The following is a 22,517-nucleotide window of genomic DNA, read 5'->3' on the forward strand; positions in this document are numbered from 1 at the left end:
TAATAAAGCTGGGTTGTTTAAAGCAGCGTAACATTTTTCTATACATAAAACATCAGATTTTCCTTCAACAAATACTTGTTAATGGAACAGATGTATTAAAAGAATAGCACTTTTATGTAGCAAGGTTATCTATTACAGGCTGCTTCTGTACTCACTTTCTTCTATTTCTATTCAAATACATTATATTCATATTCAGCTGTATTAGCCACAGTTCCCAATGTACTTGTTTATCTGATGCAAGGTTAATGTGGTATCAAGGAATTCTATAGAATTAGAATTTCTTGTTATTGAATAAGAGTTACATCAACACCATCAAAGGCTTTGTATTGGATGTGATACAAAAAGAAGAAAAAAATTAAAAATTAATATAAACTACTGGCAAATATTCTGATAATGACTTTCTCACATGACATTTCATATTATGCATATTATGAACTGGTCCAGCATGGCAGAAAACTACATCTTTAATTGTTCTTTATAACCATCTTTCCAACCTCTGAAGGATATTAGCTAATAAAGAAGAACATGGCTTGCATTATTTAGGGCCTAAATAATTAGCAAGTCAGTTTTTCACAAAGCTGATATGCTTCATTATTGGAAAAATCTAGGCTACCACATTAACTACATCTTTGCTTTCTGAAAGACACCCATCAAAGTGGTAATCAGAGATCTGCTGCAATATCCTCTCTGATCTGAACTGTTTGCAATACACAGCAAACTTGTTTTTCTTTAATTTGAATTTAAATAATGGTCTCTACCAACTGGCCGAGAAACATTAGTGCATTCAGTTTCCCTTGGGATAAAACAAACTGGTTTATGTACACAAACCACATTGTATTCGTAGGTTCTCAGTCAATAGCAGCATTTGCTATTACATGCACTGAAATTGAAACGTGCTGACCAAGGGAAAAAATAAATTAAGAGGAAATTAAATACTCTCTCACAGATGGGCAGAATCAATTAATTATGAACTTCAGTGAGGTAAAAATGTAATCTGTAGTGGTTCAGGATTTTGGTTTTGTTTGTGTGCATTGTGTGGGAGTGTGTATGTGTGCATATGCACATCTATATTAGACAATAGGAAATTCTCAGGCCTCCTGAGAACGATGGCATTGAATGGAAAATAGGCATCAGGTATTGAAAAAGTTCTTTCAACTGAATGCTAGAGCATAAGTGAGCATGGTACCATGTTTAGGTGGAGTTATAAAGAAGTGTGTCCACACTTTGATTGTAAGGATGTTTTATAGACTCCAATACACCTCAAGAATTATGTGCACAACTCTTAGCTGAGTTCTAAGATACGTTCAAAGTTTTTAATATATAAGACTAGTCTTTGCCTGTAATTTATATAGGATCTAATAGCTCTGTTATGTAATTTAAGAGGTATTGGGGACACTTTAAAGGGACAATAATCCATGACTCATTCGCTTAAAAATATATCTCATAAAAATGGAGGAGGAGCTGTTATGATCATTAGAAGACACTTAAGGGACATCAAAATATATGTGTGGAATTTGTTTAGATACCAATTTGAACAAATCGACCATAAGAAGATATTTTTAAAACAATCCAGAAAAAGTGAACACAGACTATTAGATGACATTATAGAGAAAAATTATTGGTTTAATTTTGTTTGTAAATAAAATTAATTAACTTAAATTGGTGGGCCTTGTTTGGATTTCCTGTAGTTAAAGTGACCAATGACCTAAGTCAAAGTATGAGCTAATATTATAAATATCAACATGTGTTTTGTTATCTATTAAAATAGATCACACCTACACCCCTCCCACACAAAAATATGCTCTAATCCCTTTACTTGATGGTGACTGTCTACAGATCTATAGATTGTTTTTTTGTGCCGTTTTCTGTCTTCTAAATTCTAGCCACCTGAGTCTTCCAGTTCTCAAGTGTACCTCCTCAATTCTGGGAGTCCTTCAAGCTTCACCTGGGTTCCCCCTTCCTGTGCAGCAGCCTGGAAGCTCTCTCAAGGCACTAAGCTGAAGCAATCATAGAGCTCACCTCAGCTGTTTACCTCTTAAGGCGGATCATTGTCCTTTATCTGTCCAGTTTCTTGAAAACCATTGTTTCACATATTTTTTCTCTTTGATTTTGGTTGTTTCATGAGGGAGAGCATATGCAATCTGTGTTATTTCATCTTGGTCAGAAGTGTAGGTCATGAATACTTTAGTAGAAAGACTACACTTGCCTGAATTCTGCTGAAACATCTGCTTTTGTTAGGATAATTCCAGGCTTCTTTCAAGGAAAATTCAGCATATCAAGGAGCACTGGAAGGCATAGAAAAATCTCCGTTCCAGGATGTGGATTATATACCAATTTTTCCCCTTCCCCTGGTACCTTATGCCCACCTGCCCAAAATAGAGAAGCTAGCTGGATAGGAATGCAATGATTATCTGTGGAATGAGGAACATTAGCAGAGGAGAGAGATTTGTGGGCAGGATCCACATTATTAACGCCATCACCTTGTTATTATTATGTCCCATGATATTCCCCAAGCTGATGCTCAATTTGACTTTTGGGATTCTGGAAGAGAACCCTGGACCATTGTCATTATTGATTCTACAGATTATTTCTGGCTAGATATTGTTAACAGATTCTTTTCTTATAACCTGGAGCCAGACACATGGAAGTGCCAGGAGCACGGGATAACTTGAAAGGCAATGGCTTCCAGTTGCTTCAGCATAGGAAAATAGAACATCCAACTTTGTAACCTAGTACCTGAATGCTGTAAATTAGTCTGATTCATGTATTACATGGGAAAAAATAATTATACAACCCACTTAACCCTGACTGGCTAAGGTGTATTGTGTACATTAAAATGATGTATGCTCAGTTCCTGAGAATGTCAAAATATTGTGTTTTTTCTTCTTCCCTTCTGTTCCTGTTGCCAAAGAGCTGCTTCCTGCATTGTGTTCATTAGTTCCCTGTGAAGCAACTAAAAGAGCTTTGCCTATTCAGTATTGCAGGCATTCACATTTCCACTTCCTTTCTTCAAAAATAAATTTTCTTGAAACCAAATCATCCTTCCTGTCTGCTTATGGCTTAATGTATTAGAAGCCAGTTAAATCTGGGAATTCATTTTTCTCGTGAGTCAGCTGAGATGATAACTCCCCCCCCACCATAAAGTGTTATTATCAGTTTAAAACTAGGTAAAGTAAATTTCATTTGTTGTACACAGTTTTAATAATTCTACCTGAGATTCTCAACATCATTTTGATTTATTACATTAATATTGTATTTTAGGTATTAGGAACTACTCCCTCACATGCTAAACACTTTTAGCATTATCCTTACTGATGAACTCTAAAATAATCAGAAAGGCTAACTAAATCACCATATTCCATGTTCAGTAATGATCCACAGGAGCAAAGTTCTGTGAGCCACTGTGTTAACCTTTTGCCACTGCCTTTGAGGTCCATGCTGTGAGAATTCAGCAGTAGTTATTTGCCTACTGCTACATTTCTTCTTTTTTCCCTTTCTCCTCTATCTCATTTTCCTCCTCTTCCTTTCCATGCTGCATGGTAAATTTTAATTTGTGCTTAACTTGGCAGAAAAATAAAATAATAGTGTCTAAATATGTAATACTCTTCAAGTGATATTTTAAATGAACAAAACATATCCAGATTTCTAAATACTGAATATAAATTAATTCCTGAAGTAGTCATCTTCATAGTCTGGGCTTATAGCAAAAGCTCACAATATTTCCTTATTTTGTAGCTGGTATTTTTTTCTCTACTTAAAAATGAATACAGACGGCCAAACCACATTAAAATATTCCATCTTTCATCAAATAAAATATACTCTTTATTTTCCCCCAAATTTGATGATACTTGGTAGTAATTCATACATTTCTCTCCCCTACCTAAGAAACTCAGCCTGCTTCTCCCTGAAATATCAATATAACAAGTATGACAGTTTCTTGTGAAATCTTTCATGAATCTTCTATACCTGGATAAGCTATGTTTTTTTTGGTGGGGAGAGGGTTTTTTTTTACATAAATGGGAACAAATTATATGCATTGATCTACACCATCCTTTTTTTACTTAATAATATATCTTGGAGATCAAATATGGATTTATTGTGGCATTTTTATTAATTTTACTTTATTTGTCCCCACAGGAATATATTGTATTCTGCCATGTTCTTGTTCCTTTATCAACATTCAGAGAAACCTTTCTGCTACCATCTTTTAATAATTATTTACTAGGGATGTCAGAAAGGAACCCCAGAGCATAACCTATCCCAACAAAAAAGAAATTGAAAGATTGGGGCCGGGCGCGGTGGCTCACGCCTGTAATCCTAGCACTCTGGGAGGCCGAGGTGGGCGGATCGTTTGAGCTCAGGAGTTCGAGACCAGCCTGAGCAAGAGCGAGACCCCACCTCTACTAAAAATAGAAAGAAATTATATGGACAGCTAAAAATATATATAGAAAAAATTAGCCGGGCATGGTGGCGCATGCCTGTAGTCCCAGCTACTCGGGAGGCTGAGACAGGAGGATCTCTTGAGCTCAGGAGTTTGAGGTTGCTGTGAGCTAGGCTGACGCCACGGCACTCACTCTAGCCTGGGCAACAGAGTGAGACTCTGTCTCAAAAAAAAAAAAAAAAAAGAAAGAAAGATTGGAATAATAAAATCCTCTTTGGGTGGTCCTTTATCTGGTCCATTTTATATAAGATAATTTTAACAGTCCTAGTTATTCTTTTACCCAAAAACCTTCTTTGGTCCCAAATACTTATTTAATCATATGCAATTATTAATCTCTTAACTGATCATTTTAAGGCTGAAATACCTGCAATCTCTATCTTGGTGTTCCTCTGTACATATCCCATGCTTTGGCCAAAGTGACCTTAGTCTGTGAAAAGGCCCGTGCACTCCTACCCCTCTGCCTTTGCTTAGAAGTTTTACTCTTCCTGAAATGCCCTCTCCCCTCCTCCAGTAGTCAAAAAGCCACAAGGCCTTTTTGTTTTCCTAGAAGAGGGTATGACATCATTTTTCTCTGAAGTCCCTTATATATTGTTTATATGTCTTTTAAGACCTTTGTATTCCTCTTGCATTAGATATATTTGCATACTAAATATCCTTTTTAAGGTGATGATTAATTACTTGAGAGCAATTCCAAGGTCTTTTTCTTCTGTATATACCATGCAGTGCTCAGCACAATGTCTTAGGTAAGGTAAGTGTTCAATAAATATTTGCTCATTTGAACTGAGTCAAATTTAGTACATTTCTACCCCAGCATGGTAATACGTTTCTGATTTCTAATGAGAACCAGTGAGAAATATTTCAACCAGGCTTACTGGAATTTATCCATTCCATTAAGTGAAAGGCAATTGTGCAGTAACCAAGTAGGTACTTATTTTTTTCCACAGAGTAAGAAAGTTTAAGTTCTCATTTAATGATAAAGATCAAAAACAAAGGAAACTATCAGCAGTAATAGTTCCCATTACCATGAATAAAAATATTTGGCTTTTAATAAGGGACATACCAGATGCAATGACAGAAAAAATGATGTCAAACGGCAATTATTTTTCCCTAGATCTGGCCGAAGTCATTAAAAAGAAAAGACTTTATGGTGGCTGTGGTGTCAAAAGTGAAGAGAATAATTAATCAAGTTATTAAATAATCACAAGAAAGAAAAATTGTTTCTTTAACTTAATAGTGTGAGTCAAATTTCCCACTTAGCTAGAGAACACACGCTTTTCTTAGGGCCGACTTCTAAGCTTTTCAGTGTATATTATTTTCTTGCATTAAAAATGAAGAAAAGTGAGTCTTTACTTGATATGTTGTCTCATTTCTTGCCAAATTCTTTTAACAAAATTTTGTCATTCCCACTGGAGTCCCAGAACTTGGCACACATCTACAATGAGCCAATGTTAGGAAGGGGCTTTTGCTACCTATTGGGGAGAATGGCGCCAACCCTGAGAAAGCCAGTGAAAGTGGGCCACACGTGGCACTCATTCTTCACTTTATCAGCATTGTGACCCTCTCCACGTTGGTCTCCACTATTTCCATTGCAAACGTATCATATATCACATATGTTAAATGAGTTTTATTGAACTTGCCAGGGAGAGGATGGATACAGAAATCTATGAAACTTTTCCGTAGAGGGAAAAATATTATAGCATCCAATTAAATACATGAAAAAGTGTATTTGGAATTATTAAATAACTTTTGGAATCCAATCTATTTGCAAATAGAAATTGTATTCTGATCTAATAGTACTATTAAGGGGAAAAACAAAAATAAAATCTTGTACCCTCACTTTATCAATAAATAGGTCTGGAAAAAAGACATATTAAAGTAGAAAAGTGGAAAGAAGCAAATAAGCCAACAGTAAATTTAAAAAATAAATGTATTTTAAGAGTTTCTATTCATTTTCTGAATTCAGATTCTAAATTTGTTTGGCTTTTGGTTTGTTTGAGTTATAACAAGTAAATTAAATAAGGAAATAATGGTTATTTCAAAAACTGGTTATATCCATGAATTTTTTTTTTAAAAGAGAAGTAGCATATTTTGTCTTGGTATTACATTTTGTGAAAAAAACTTTTCTGGTGCATTTAAATTCATTGGAAACCATTACATACTGAAAAATTTTCTCAGTAATGATTTCATAGCACATTTCATATGGTTACTTCTTATAACAATCTCTCCAACAGTTGCAATAAAATAATAAATAACAATTGAACATTTGCCACAAGCCACATCTAGTGCTAAATGCTATACATTTACTATCTCATTTAATTTTTGCAAGAGGTATTACTATTTAAACCCACTTTACAGACAAAGAAGCTGGGACTTGGAGAAATCAAGCAAATTTTTTCAAGGTCACACAGCTTCCAAAAGAGGCAGGCAGACTTCTAACCTAAGATTGGCAGGCTGGAAGATGCATTTAATCATACATCTCCTGTAAGTACCTTATAAATGAACAAAATGAGTAGATCTAAGAATAATAATAATGGGTAACATTTTTGAGCATATAATTATGTGCACGACACTCTTCTTAACATTTTACATGTAATAATCCATTTAGACATTGTAAGAACCTATGAGTGAGTACCATTATTATCCCTATTATAAAGAGGGCTATAGTAAGGCACAAGGAGTATAAATACTTGCTCAATATCTCACAGCCAGTAAGGGCAGAGCTGTGGTTCAAGTCCTAGACTGCCTAATCTTCAGACAAGGTTATTTTTATATCCAAATTTTTGACAATCGGGCAGCAAGAATCTTCAGGATATATTCTTTTTTTTTTTTTTAAATCGATGCACAGTATTTGTACATACTTATGGGATACATGTGGTATGTTGATACATGCATACAATGTGTAATAATCAAGTTAAGGTATTTAGAATATCTATCACCTAGAACATTTATCATTTCTTTCTGTTGGGAATATTTCAAATCTTTTCTTCTAGTTATTTTGAAATATACAATATGTTGTTGTTAACTATAGTAACCCCACTGTGCTATTTTCTTTGTCCTGAATTGGAGATCAATTATAATTTTGAGAGGATACCCAGTGAAAATGGGCAACAGGCTTTTGCAGTTATCAAGGCATAGGGTTCTATTTACATAGTAATAGAAATTAAAAGAAAATGAACCTACTTAAATTACAAATTAAAATAAAGAACAATCACAATTTATCCAACTGGGTTTTAGAAGAGAATGAAAATGGCCACAAGTTTCTGAGTCATGCAAAATGTTGATGTTGTTAGCAGTGGCAGCTGGGAAGGAGAAAGTCTTTGAGAAAATAAATGTATTGATAATTAGTATGTATTATAAGAGCTATTATTTTGTTGCTCTATCATCACTTGGGTTGACAGAAGCTTTTTGTAATATTGTATTTGTTTATAAAAAGAACAGAAGAAGCTATTAGAGGAGAATGAATGTTAGAAGCCGGTTCTGGTTCCATATTATGCCATTTACTAAACAGATGTCATTGGAAAAATCACTTATCTCTGAATATGTCTTTTCAGCTATGTAATATGCTATCTTAACTTATAGAAGAGCCACGAAGATCAAAACAACTCAAAAGTGGAGCATTACTTCATAAGAGATGCAGAAATGAAAATAGAATGATTGTCATTATTTCTTTAAAAGCCATTGCTCATTTTAATAGAATGTAGACACACTAGTTTTACTATCTCTAAATAATATTCTTGAGGTGGCATGGGTTGATATCTCAGCTCTACCACTTGCCTTATGTTTGATCTTAAACAAATTATTCAAACTCTCTGTGCCTTCTCTGTAAAATGGAATCCATAGTAGTACCCAACTCGTAAGATTGTGTTGAGAGTTATGGCACAATAAATGAATGTACGATGCCTATAATAGTACCTTACCATACCATAAGTCAATAAATGTCATTATTTTTAATGCTGACAGTATTATTAATAACTCAATTACTTTTATTATTTAGCCATCTAATGATGATATTATGGTCTCTCTAGACTATATAGATTTCTTTAACTTAATACGTACAGAAATTAGTACATCAGTTTTCACATGTATCATAATATTAATATTTAAAGATATTCATGATGATCCCCAAATGTAACAATTCGTCACATAATATATTTCTGTTGTTTCCAGTTGTGCAAATAGAAAAAAGTTGATGCATTGCATTATGTGTGTTTCTAAAAACATGCTGTACTTATTTATTGAACAATAATAATTATTTATTATACAGTTGTTTAAAGTGTTTCTGTTACTATATAGTGAAAGAAGAGTAGTTCTGCTATGTCACAGTTTGATTTAAAGGCACAATGACCTTTCCCATTTTTTCCTTTGCTTTCAGTGAGACTGTTGAATAATCCAATGAGGAAGGCATTTTCCTTGACAGATATTTATCATAGTAAAAAAAAATGCTGAGACTACAAAATATTTTAGAATGTTACAATGTGAATATTATTTCAGTGCATATATTTCTAGTGTGATAGCATTTGCCATCTGACATTCTTCCAAATAGGTCTTCCTTCTTCACACAGTGTATATATTTTTGCCTGTCTTTCTCAGTTTGTGTCTATTCATAATTAATCTCTAGGTTCGCGTAATAGGCCTCTCCTGCATGTTCTCTTAGCTAAGGAAACAAGTACTCAAGAGTGTAACATCATAGGCAGGGAACAAAGGATTCACATTCCTCTCTCTGTGTTAGCGAGCACTGATGTGATTCTCAGGAGCCAAGCTTCTTAGCAACCAAAGGAAGGATTTACAGCCCTCCAGCTTTCTCAGCTACCAAAGCTCTTGAAGGCTTTCAAGAGCTGACCTTCTTAGCAAAGGGCTGAATTCTTTTAATGCACTCACTTTCAAAAGGTAGCATACCTGTTTTTCCAGTGTGATGTGGATGCTATTAAAAGGGAGTTTCCATGGATACGGACATCAGTGGGAATGAAACAGGATTGTCCTCTTTTCAGACCCATTGTTGCTCCAAATATCCCTAAAACCTAGATCACATTACTCCTTTTCTTCACCTTTCTTATGTCCAGCTTCTTATTTAGGAAGCACTGTCAATGGTAAGTAATTAATGCCTTTCTAAATGTGTAGGTTCAAACACCAAGGTGTTTGTGAGTGATACAATGTGTATGTGAAGAGGTCAGTTAATTACTAAGAGTTTATTGAGTGTGAATTTTGTTATGTCTCTTTTATATGTGATTTTAGAGAATACACATGAATAAGAGATACCATCCATTTATTTTTAAATGATACAGAATTTGTAAAATTTAGAAACTTCCTTATATAATATGAATTTAAAGTTGCATCAAAACAGCGCTACAAAGTCCCTCCTCCCTTTTCTCTCTTATACTGTAGGTGAGTTAATTCTAAGTATATATTATGCCCCAGAATTATACATTTCTGAAATATTATGATTAAAGTATGTCAAACTCTTTTTGCCAAGACCTAATTGAATGTCAAATGCGATGAAATCAATTCATTTTTTGAGTCTATTATGTGTCAGGCAATATGCTTGTTACTGGGACTTCTATAATGAAGAGGATATTGACTTTCTCTGGAGAACTGATGAAAGATTTGTACCACCACCTCTTCATGGAAATATAAGACCTTGCTAATAAATGTCCCCAGTTTTGAAAAGACGATTATGAAATATTTGTACCATTTATCATACATCTATGGTGCAGGAACCCCTCACATGGAAGGAGTGAACAAAAGCCCCCCAATAAGGATAGAATTAGGAAAATAAGAAATTGAGCTAACTTTTCCATATAGGAACAACTTCAACTTGGACAAATTTTTCAAATTCAGGTCAGCAGGATCAATTATTTAATAACCTATCAATAGATGAGGAGGCAGTCTTATCTTAAAGGTATTGCTGATCAAGTTGATTGGAAATTCAGCTAACTTCACATATTTTAAGGATATTTAATGTAGTTGATGAGCTTATGATCCTCTTACATTGGCTTTTGGTCAAAGAAATATGGGCTAAAACATTTTGTCATGATATCATGTGACTTTAGTTTATTAATAAGCAGAAATATTCATTTATGAAAAATTTTAAATGTTTGTGAAGTAAGAACATTTTACTTTTTATCTGCTAATAATTTGGTCTCTTTTTAAATTTAATATGTGTCAAATCACTTTGTTTCTCTTGGTATTTAAGAAAAATCAATGATTTAAAATAACATTAATTTTCCTATAAGTATTCATGTTGCTATGTAAAAAGTATGTCCCTAAAAATGTACATCTAACTTCTAAGAAGTGAGTTGGGAAATCTATGGCATCTCAATTAATTTATGAATTGGTATCTCTCAGTCCAACCCAAACGTCAATCATTTCCACAAAAGCGTATGTAGTTTTTTTTTTTAATTTTCTTCCTGTCTTAGTAAGGAAAAGACTAAAAATGCAAGCTCATGTTAAAAAATATTATTATTCTGATAACCCAAATTTTAATAATAATTTTCAAATTAGAACTTCAAAACAATGGTCAGATTAACAGAAAAAAAAAACTAACTGTCTTAAATTGAGGATAAGGGCATGACTTACGAGATTTCCAGATGACCTTTGAACAATAGTGATAATCTTTGATGAAAAAATTTTAACTGAATATCCATATTTAATATCGATATTTAAATAATTTCTCTTTAAGTTATGGGAAATCACCAACAAATATTCATTATTATCAAAAAGCTCCAGCTTTTAAAACTGTACTTACTCATCAAAACAACATATATAAAATTAGACTTTTATTTTTTATTTAAATTGAAAAAAGTTATCTTCAGATTCTAACTTTTATTTGTTTCATTAAATTGTTAAGAAATCAGTTTCCAAATGCCTTTAAAAGAAACATAGTTAATACATGCCTTGTTCACTACTGTCATTTTTGTCTTCTTTGGAAAATAAATGAGAAAATATATTAATTATGACCTTAAATATCTACCTACATTCCAGACAAAAATGTTAAAGGGTGGAGAAGGTAGAGAAAACTTTCACAGAAATTCATAAACCCTTCAAGTACCACAAATGGGTTTTAGGTAGCTCGAGCAATTTATTAGATTTATTGCTTATACTTGTTCACATAAAGGAAGTTATAAGGTATTCTACAAAAGAAGATAAAATTGAAGGTTGTTGGCGGAAACTGTTATTGTTGTAAACTGGCCAAACGAGGGATGTGACCCAGGAATAAAGAAGATGTTATTTTATCTTTTCTGTCACCTGGATATGTCTCTCCTCTGAGTCAGCTCTGAGTCTTTTCCATTGTTTTATCTTTCATCCTTGTTGTGAAAGCACTCCTATTGTATAGTAAGCAAAATTAGAGTTGCTGAAGTTTATAGAGTCAATGGCTGACAAACAATAAGGTCAATGTCTGTCCCATCCTGGAAAGATTGAGGTTAGAGCAGGTGAAATTATCATTCTGCTTTGTTTTTATGGCTCTAATAGAATGCCAGAGAGTCCCTGACCTCTGCTGCCAGTCATGTCTTACTCTAATAGCAACGTGTAACCTTTGACACTCAATTAAAACAGGAAATAAGGCAAAGAACGGGTCAATATGCATGTTTGGCCAACACAAGCCTTCGAAATAAATTCCAGGGGGCTTTCAAGGGAACCATAACCCTTATTCATTTGGCTCAAAGGTATTAAAATTATGGTCAGTAAAGTAAAAATAACATAGAAACAAACAAAAATACCCTGTACCATTTATTTTCTTTCTGACCCTAAGACCTATGTATTAAGGTATCTTGCAAAGTTACAATTCACACATACACTTTCTGATTGCCAAAGGCGAGGGTGCTGCTGCTAACTAGCTGGGTGGGACAGGATAGATGTTTGGGCATTGACGTTTGTTGACTTAGAGGGGTAGGTCTGAATTCAATTTTTTTTAGAAACTTCCTTGTCTTTTGAGCCATTTCAGAATTTCATACCATAGAATCATGCCTGTGATTTATTTCAACATTTTTAAAGCCTTTCCTCTCTGTAACATGTAGACTATAAAATGACATAGTTTCCTTTCCTCATTGTTTTACTTGATTATTTCCTCATTGTTTTACTTTCACTAACAGCTCTTCCCTGTTTTCAACAGAATTAGTTTCATTCAAGCTGTTGGATTCGTTTTTTTACTCTCCTTTGGGAGACTGAATTTTAAAAAGTCAAGTTAAGGATATGTATTCTTTGTATGTAGATGAGAATTCCAGTGAATGTCCAGATGGTTGAATCCTCAAATCACTATTATAATTTGAATCTTAGCCAAGGTGTTCTCTGTACACAAAAAGTGGTTTCTGTTTCTTCCATACTATAGATTAGATGGCAGGTACTGAACTTTCGTAGTGGTGTCACTTCTATTCCATCCTCTATATTTGCTTGCATTTTCATGGATATCTATGGATACATACGTATATAGCTGGAGAGATAGATAGATAGATAGATATTGTTTTGATGTTCAGAGTTCCTCTGTCTTCCAGTATGACAGATGGTTCTTTTGAATAGGGCATAATTTTCCATTAGTGTATTCTTCTTTTATCCTACCAAGTTTTGGAGAATGTTAAAAGAGGTTACTCGCCATTTTATTTTAAAATCTCAAATATGCTTTGCTTATTACTTATGCTTTACATATTAACATGTTGTAAAGTTTCCCAAGCTTGGTACAATACATTATTGTATTCTTTGAGATTTAAGTGAATATATCACACATACAAAAAATGATTCCATGGTCAATAATTTGGGGAAACACCATGCACTATAACTCCTTCTGGGGAATTCCCAAACAGAATAGCATGTGAATGGCCCTGAAAAATAATGTAATTAAAAACAAATAAAAAACTAAAAACTAGTTTAATTTTGTTTAATGCAGCATTCATGATGTAATCAAAGTGCAATTATAGTATGGTTTGTCCCTTCAAAATTTATTCAATGAAATTAACCTCACCTGGCTTCTAAATGAAAACTTCAGCAGACTCATGACTCTTGTCTATTAACTACTATTAAACAATGATTAGATTTCCCTAGAGGTACTTTCAGTCAAAAACAGAGTTTCAATACATAAATTTGATTGTCTATTCCAAGACGTGAATCATTATATCGTCATTCTAACCCCAGCCAAAGCCTGCTTTAGATGGAAGGAAAAGATACAATTATTGCCTTCAATTTACTGTTCTCCTTCATCTCCTCTCCCCCAGGTTCTGACCCCTCTGAGGATTCAGGAATTGATGGAAGGATTATAAGGGCGTAGTAAAAGACTTAATAAAACATCGATTCATATTCTTTGAGCCTGGCAGAAGGTTACAGATCTTGGTCTTATGAGCATATGTTATCCGTAGGAATGTCTGTAAAAGTTTATTCGACTTCCTAAATTCCATGTGGTCACTTGTGAATTCTTTCATAGTTTCTAGGGATCCCATAATCTTGTTCAGCTTCTTACTGCTGGGATCCTTCGGCCAGACGAGGTGGCTCTACTGGGCAGCACATGAGACTACTCCGCCTGGCACTCCACCCTGTAGGAAATGCTCATACACTCCTTACCCTTATAAACCTGAGTGTGAAAGTCAATCCCAACATAGTCTTCTCAACCCTGCTGCCAAATACTTGTTTTCTCAAATGTAGGTCAGGAAGCCATCTTCAGAATCTCCATACTTCACGGAGCATATTGTAAGCTTTCTGAGAGTTCCCTAAAAGCCCTCTTAACTAGGCTTGCAGTTAAGAAAGTAGCATACCACATTGCTCCCCACTGATGAGTGTAGGGGTAGGAGAAGCACTGTTATGTAACTTCAGGAAGTAATGCAGCCTGTAATCTATGTGAATGACTGAGGGTTGAGAATGAGAGTTTACATAGTCATCGCTTAGCATTCATGGCAAATTGGTTTCACGATCCCCCATGGTTACCAAAATATGAGAATGTTCAATCCAGTATATAAAATGGCATAGTATTTGCGTATAACCTACACACATCCTCTCATGTACTTTAAATCATCTCTAAAGTACTTACAATACCTAATGCAATGTCTATACGTCATTTCCTTCAAGTGGATTCAACATAGCACTCTGTGCAGCAAATTCAAATTTTGTTTTTCTTTGAATATCTTCAATCAGTGGTTGATTGAATCCATGGATGCAGAGCCCCTGGGTAGGGAGGGCCAATGGTACTCTTTAATTGAATCAGAAGATGCAAAGGTCATGGAACTCAAGGTCATGAAGTTTATTCTTGGACATTTTCTGTGTAACTTCTACATATGGAAATCTGTTTCCCTCTTCCTTTAAATCTGATATCTATCATGTTTACATCTTAGTAAACAATAAGACAGAATAAAAGGGAATTTTAATATCCTGTTAACTAAATATTTTCCAAAATTGTTTGATTACAGAAATTATTTTTCCTCACAGAACATTAATATTTTATGCATCAATGATAATCCATGTACAAGGTTTTGTTAACATTCATATGTAATAATCTGAGGCCAAAGGTAATAGCCAAGATAACTATAGTTTTTGTCTGCCCAGAACAGCTTCCCATTCTCTTTTTTTATTCCTTTGGAGAATTTTACTTTCTGTCACTGTCACTGGCCACTATCTTCTGTCAGAAAATAAAAATAGGAAAAAAAAAAAAAAAAAAAATCAGGCCAGTACATTTTTCCACAGGATATTTTGGATAGAAGTGATCTCCCCACCCACCCAATGGCTTTCTTAAGAAGGAAGAAAATGAATCTGGGGTTAAGAACACCATGTTTATCTCCACATGAAGAAAGCTTGTCTGAAGAATAAAGTCAATGGATAGAGAAAATCAGAACCAAGAAAGGATATTATTTGAGTTCCTGTACATAGCTGAGCCTCACAAGACCAAATATATCCCCAAACTTGCCAGTTACATAAGAAAACACATTCTACCATTTTTCTTTCCCCTAAGATAGTTTGGGTTAGTTAGCTCTCACTTGCAGCTAAAAGAAAGTTTTTGACCCAAGCACCCTAAATCACTAAAAACTCCTACTCAGTTGTTTTCCTTTGAGAAATATCAGATAATTCTTCTATTTTGTTTTTAATATTAAATTCATGGGCATATCACAGGTCAATACTAGCTGTTTCATCATTTTCACTTAGTCTATCTCTTATTTCCTATGATCCTTAGTACAAAGCCAAAGACCCTGCCAGATAACTTTGCTATGCTAATGCCAAATCTGACCCCAATATAGCTTACTCTTTGCAGAACATAATAAGGCAATTTCAAAGTAATATTAAATCACTTGGCTTAACTCAAGAGCATAATTTATATTTTGCAGTTTATATCAATTCATGGCTGCAACTAAGCTAGTGCTAATGACGTTTGTACCTGAACTTCATATTTGAAAATGAGCAAGCATATTCATTTCTAAAAGAATCATAAAGTAACAGTTCCCACTGGAACCTTTCTTCTTTTGCTTTGATAGGTTTGGTACTATTTGCTGTTATCCACTATTATTGTTAGTGGATGACTTATGTAATTATTAAAATTAGAATACATCTCTAAACAAAGAAGAACATGCATAGTTCAGTTTAAGAATCTACTTGATATTGAAGGCTTCCCTGTATTGGGTCAAAGTATGAGCAACCAGGGGAAATCAGAGAATGAAAATAAGCACAAGACTGAACCAATTTAGGAAGACATGCTTTATTAGATCCCACTACTGTGAAAGATTATCATAGTTTCCCTTTCTCTAGTGAATTTACTCTTGAGAAAAAAGGTATGTCATTAATAGATTCAGTGTGGGGCAGGGTGTATTCAAGAGAATACATAACCTTTTCAAGGGTTAATTTAAATATATATCTTCAAATAAATTTCTTTTTTTTTTTTTTTGAGACAGAGTCTCGCTCTGTTGCCCAGGCTAGAGTACCGTGGCATCAGCCTAGCTCACAGCAACTTCAAACTCCTGGGTTCAAGCAATCCTCCTGCCTCAGCCTCCCAAGTAGCTGGGACTACAGGCATGTGCCACCATGCCCGGCTAATTTTATATATATGTGTGTGTATATATATATTTTTTTATTTTTTATTTTTTTAGCTATCCAGATCATTTCTTTCTATCTTTAGTAGAGATGGGGGTCTCACTCTTGCTCAGGCTGGTCTCGAACTCCTGACCTCGAGTGATCCTCCCACCTCAGCCTCCCAGAGTGCTAGGATTACAGGCATGAGCCACCACGCCCGGCCTCAAATAAATTTCTGTATCAGAAAATGTAAGCATATATTATCATCTCATCTTTCCAAAATTCAGCCTCACCTTATCAAGTAATGGCTATAATCACACTAAGTTTCCCCTTGGAGAAGACAAAACAGAAACATAAAGAGCATAATATAGCTAGTCTAAGCTAAGTATAGCACCTCTAGAATCGTGTAGGGTGAAAGCTTTGGTGGGTGGAGACTCAGAAGAGAAACAGCTTTCTCCAAAGAAACATATTCACAAATCTTTGTCATGACACTTCTATAATCTCTATGTGAGTCAATTTGTTCAGAATCTTCTTTTAAGTAAAAAGGTAGAAGCCTGATCAACTGCATTTCTTAATTTTGAATGGTCACACTATTTGGTTTAGGGAGATTGGGTGGTTATTAACATCAATATATGAACATAAAGGGTAAAACTGGAAAATTTATTTTCATTTTAATTTAAGGGCTCTTTCCGAGAACTGAAATCAGTTCATTCTTCAGGGCTTATTATTGATCTCGTTCTTGGCAGAACAACAAATGATTGAGGCAAAAGAGAGTAGACAGAGTTTTCCTAAGAGAATTTAACCACACATTTATTAGTGATGGGGAATTCATGTCTATCTCAAAGACTCACGTATTCATAGAACTTTAGAGCTAAAGAAAATATGTAATCACCAAATCGTACTTCCTTAGTTTACAAATTGGAAAATGAAACTCAGAGAGATGAGGTGATGTGTTCAATGTCATAATAGATCTATACCTGAAATTTAGTTCTTAGGGATTTTTCTACATAATTGTGAGATTGTGTATTTCTGAATTACTTTAGAGTCCTCAAAAATCCAAAAATCCTACCTTTCCATCTCCTTGGCAGTGCTAAAATCGGAGTCTTGAAGCTGGTATTGAGGTACATAAGAACGATTAATCCCATCTAATCAGTGGACACCATGTGAATGATCAGTTCTCACTTTAACAACAAAATTCTCTAAGATAATAATCAAAATAAAATGATCTCTAAAACTGCATTTGTTTTTGAAAAGTCAAATATTTTGCATAAGTATTATTAAAACACTCTTAAAATGGAAAAAAAAACTTTAAAAAGTCATGACCTAACATGCAATAATTTCATAATTAAAACATGCATTAAATGTCATCTTAAAAGCTGGAAGCCTTTAAATTTGGGGCATGCATCACCTTTAAATTTATGACATCTAAATGTAAACCTGAATAAGATATAAATTCATGTATCTCTCGGTGAATTAAAATAATATGGTTTATTTTGATCATTAAACTTTCATATAGTTTACAATTTCTTAAAACAAACATGCATTTTTTTTTTGTTATTATCTACAAGGCATCAAATACTACTACCTGAGAAATTATCTGGTTCACCTCCATTATACCAAAAATCCTGGAGGACAAAAAAAAAAAAAAAAAGAGAGAGAGAGAGAGAGAAAAGAAATCCAGTTTATTGATGGTACCCAACTCCAATGATGGTATCACTAACGGAAGTCATCTCTTGAGTTTCAGCTTGCACTTTCTACCACTTGTTATTAGAGTATAGCTTCACCTCCAATAAATAGATAGATCCTTTGTTCTTTGATGGTTAGTTTTATTTTATATTAAGGCCATCCTTTAGCTTGATAAGTGCCTGTCAATAACGATGCACAAAAATTCTCACTCTTCTTTACCTCAGGTATAGAAGAGGTAGAAGCTGAGGTGAGAGCCTGCAGTGGTGAGCACAAATTATCGTGAGGAATCAAGTAGGATAATTTCCACAGCTATTTGCAACTCTGAGTTTACTCTTATACTCTTATATCATGATGAATTCTTTCTTCTAAGAGCTGGCATCACTTAAGAGAAGAATAAGGGGAAGAATGAAGCATCTGCAAGCTGAAAGGGAATGTTAATGGATTGGGTGTCAAAATGTCATGGTGGGTGTCTTTCCAAGTATTTAACAGAAGAAGCAATTTGCAAGCAGGACAACCTGATTTCTAAATTCTAGCAGTTTCTCCTTCCACTCAAGATCCTGGCTGCTCAAAATTAAATCACAATAAAGATAAATGCAATGTGTTAAGTTGTCCCTGAGTTATCGGAATCAGATAAGAGGTGTGCAGCATTGTGGGAAGATCACATAAGATTGTGATAACTCAAATGCTCAATTTGTCAAATGGCTCTTTCTGTCAGGGAGAGCTGAAGCATTTTCATGAGCTTGAGATCCAGATCCTGAGCAAGTGCTAGAAATAACTGTTTTGCTTTGTGGACGAACAAAGATAAACGTGTTCTGAATTATAAGGAGGAAAAAGCAAGAGTGATTAAGCTTACATATTTCCAATGTATGTTTCTTCAGAAATAAAATGAACATAAACATTTCATTTCCCCCTAGTCCTCATTATTCTGTACACTATTTTCAATCTCCGTAAAAGTAACAGTAATAGCACTTTGCATTTATATAGCACCATTTGTCCAAAACCTCAGTAATATTATGGATAGAAATAGTTTAATTTATCCTTGCAATGCATTTTTTATGTAAATAAAGTGTTATTTTTCTCACTTTTTTGTTTATTTTAAAGATAGAATAAGTTAAGATTAGGTTGGCAAAGTCATATAGACAATGTAACTGTAGTAATTTAAAACGGCTGCCCTGTTCACTATCATATGTCCATGAAGGCCAGAGATTTGGCAAGTACTGTGGCTGAAAATATCACAATGAAAGTTCAAAAATACTCTCCCTACCTGCGTTTTAGCCATTTGCTTACATGAAGCTTTTCTTACTAAACAATTAAGTCTCTCTAGCAATACTCTTTGGGCTTGAAGAAATTTTCAATGTGGTTTAAGATAAGATTTTGCACAAAAATGAACCCTAATCCCCAAACTGAAAAAATACCATAAACCATAAACCAAACATAGTAGCCACTTTGTATGAGCAAAAGGCTTACAAATAATGGTGAAGTACAGTAAAGTCATTTCAAAATTAAATGTTTATATAAACATATATTATGATAGAAATACTATGAAGTAGGTGAAACTTGAGTATATAAACTAGTGGAAAGGGCTGAGGACTCCTCCAAAAATAGCTAATGAGAGGAAAATGGCTAAAGAATTTAGTAAATATATCAGGAGCATTGGGATCATGATAAAGGACTCAGAACCCTGTCTCTACTAAAAGTAAAAAATAAAAATTAGCTGGGTGTGGTGGCATGCGCCTATAGTTCCAGCTACTCAGAAAGGTGAGCCAGGAAGATCCCTTCAGCCAGGAGTTTGAGGTTGCAGTGAGCTACGATGACGCCACTGCACTCTAGCCTGGGCAACAGAGCAAGACTCTGTCTCAAAAAAAAAGAAAATGTTGGACTGTTGGACAGATCAACAAGTCCAGTAAATATTCTAAGAACTGTGTTTTCTCCCTATCATTGAACTTTTGATGGCATCAGAAGTAACCAGCTTTCCTCCCTCAAAATGAAATTCTTCATAAAGTTCTTTCCCTCTCAGCAACAGTGATTGATTGGATATGGACTGGACCTCTTGTGTATGTATCACATATTTTCTGACTTGGGATCCTGTGTTCAGGCTGTCCAGCCATGTCTTAATTTTCCTCCTATTTCTCTTTTATGATATTTATCATTTTTGGTTCTCACATTTTCTAATGTGAGTGAAAAGGCTTTAATAGGAATTCTGAAAAACCCAGTTTTGTAAAAAATAAAAAGATAGCCCAACCTCAAGACCTTTTGTAACACTGAAAATGTCTGTATTAAAAAGTTGTGCTTTAAGTGTGTTTGAGAAATCTGAAGCAAAAGAAGAAGAGAGATACAAAAAAATAAATAAAAATCAATTGCTACCATTAGGTATCATAGTAACCTATATTCAAGTGCCCTGACAAGTATAAAGGGAGTAGTAAACAATGCTTATGGACCTCCAAAGCATAAATAAAAATGAATTAAAGGAAGAATGCCACTGTGTGTATGTGAGTGTATGTGTGTATCTATGAAGAGCACCATCACATGTTGCCATTGAGTTCAAAGTCTATTTCAAATAATGTCAGGATGTGAGGAGACTGAGAAAGTTCTGCTAAATCAGTATCAGAGTGATTCTTAATCTAGAGTTTTAGTTCTCTGAAATGCCATTTCCCAAAACCTGAGAAAGTACAAGTAGTTAAGCAACTAGGAAAAACTAATGTGGTCCTTGTTGTTTCATGAATAGTGCCAAGAGATACAAATTCAAAATGAAGGATCAGTTTAGCATATATTCTAAATTAAGGCAACTTTCAATTAATCATTCATTTATTTAATCAGTCACTCATTTACTCAACAGCTAAAAATATATGTTGAATGCTTACTATATACACAGACACTTTTCTGGGTATTGGAGATATATCAGTAAATAAAATAGCCAGAAATCCCTGCCTTCATGGGGCTCCTGTAGGAAAGACCATGTAAAAGTTGATAAGTCTATATAAGTCTATAAAAGTCTATATAGTCTATGTAAGTCTATATAGAAGATGAAAGGTGCTATTGAGAACATAAAGCTGTAGGAGGCCCAGGAGGCCCAGTTAGGGAGTGGAGTATAATTTAAATAGGATGGGCGGAGAACTCTCCAGAAGATGACAGTTAAGCAAAGACTTGAAGGAGCTAGGGAAGCTCACCATGTCGATAGACTGGGGAATAAAATCATAGGTAGAGGGTATAAACAAATGCAAAATTGCATTTTTGCATATCAGTATGGCTGAAGAAAAGTGAGAGGGATAGTAAGTAGTTGGAGAGGAAGTCAGAGAGATAATAAAAGGTGGGGAGACAAATCCTGTAGCATTTTTAGACTATTTTAAAGACATTGGCTTTCATTCTAAGTAAAATCTTGATGTTATCGGGCGGGGGCGGTTAGCAGAAGAGTGACTGCTGATGCATGCATTAGTAAATCTACTCAGAATGCCTTGCAGAGAATAGACTTTAGGGAAGTAAGACAGAAGCAGAGAGACCAGTTAGGAGGCTAAGGCAAAAATCCAGGGCAAGGTATTTGTGGATAGAACCAGGGTGATTATGGTAGAAGTGGGGAGAAATGGGAAGATTCTAGATATATTTTAAAAATAAAGCCAACAAAATTTTCTGACAGGAGATATGAGACCAGAAACAAAGACAAACAAACAAAAACAAGTAAAACCCCTGGGTGAATGCAGGATATTTTGGACTGAGCTTTTGAGGTATAAAATTACCACTAACTAAGGTTGGAACAATTGAAGCAGCACCTGATTTGTGTGAGAGCAGAAAAGCAGCTTTGTACCCCGTTAAGTTCAGACACATTTTATGCATTGCAATAGAGCTGTCTGGAGTCTAGGGGTGAGGTCCATACCAGAAAGAAAATGCTATCAGTCTTTTAAAAGCACAAAGCCAAATCAGATCCCCAAGACAGAGCGGTTAGAAAAAAGGTCAACGGAACTCCCGAAGCCCAAATAGTAAATGATCAAGAAGACTAGGATAAAACTATGAAGAGATTAATAAAATATAGACAATGAAGCAAGAAGAAAATCAGGGGAAATGTGATATCAAAGAAGTCAAGTGAGGAGAGCATTTTAAGAAGAAGGGAGTCATTAGCTGCGTCATAGGTAGACGATAGACCAAGTAATATGAGAATCAAAATTTGACCAATAGATTTAGCAATGTGATATTGTTGATGACCATGTCAGCAGGAGTTTTAGTTGGTGAGAGAATGGAAGAGGAAGAATAGGAGGCACACAAAGTGTGAACAACTATTTTGAGGGACTTTGCTACACCAAAAGCAAAGAAAGGGGGTGATAGCTGCAGAGTGGCGGAGATAAGTGATTTTTTTAATAGAAGCATGCTACTTTGGGGAATAGCATGCTGATGGGAATGATCTAGTAGAAAGGGGAAATTTGGTGAGAGA

Source organism: Eulemur rufifrons, chromosome 7 (assembly GCF_041146395.1).
Source record: "Eulemur rufifrons isolate Redbay chromosome 7, OSU_ERuf_1, whole genome shotgun sequence".
In the NCBI taxonomy this organism is placed as follows: Eukaryota; Metazoa; Chordata; class Mammalia; order Primates; family Lemuridae; genus Eulemur; species Eulemur rufifrons.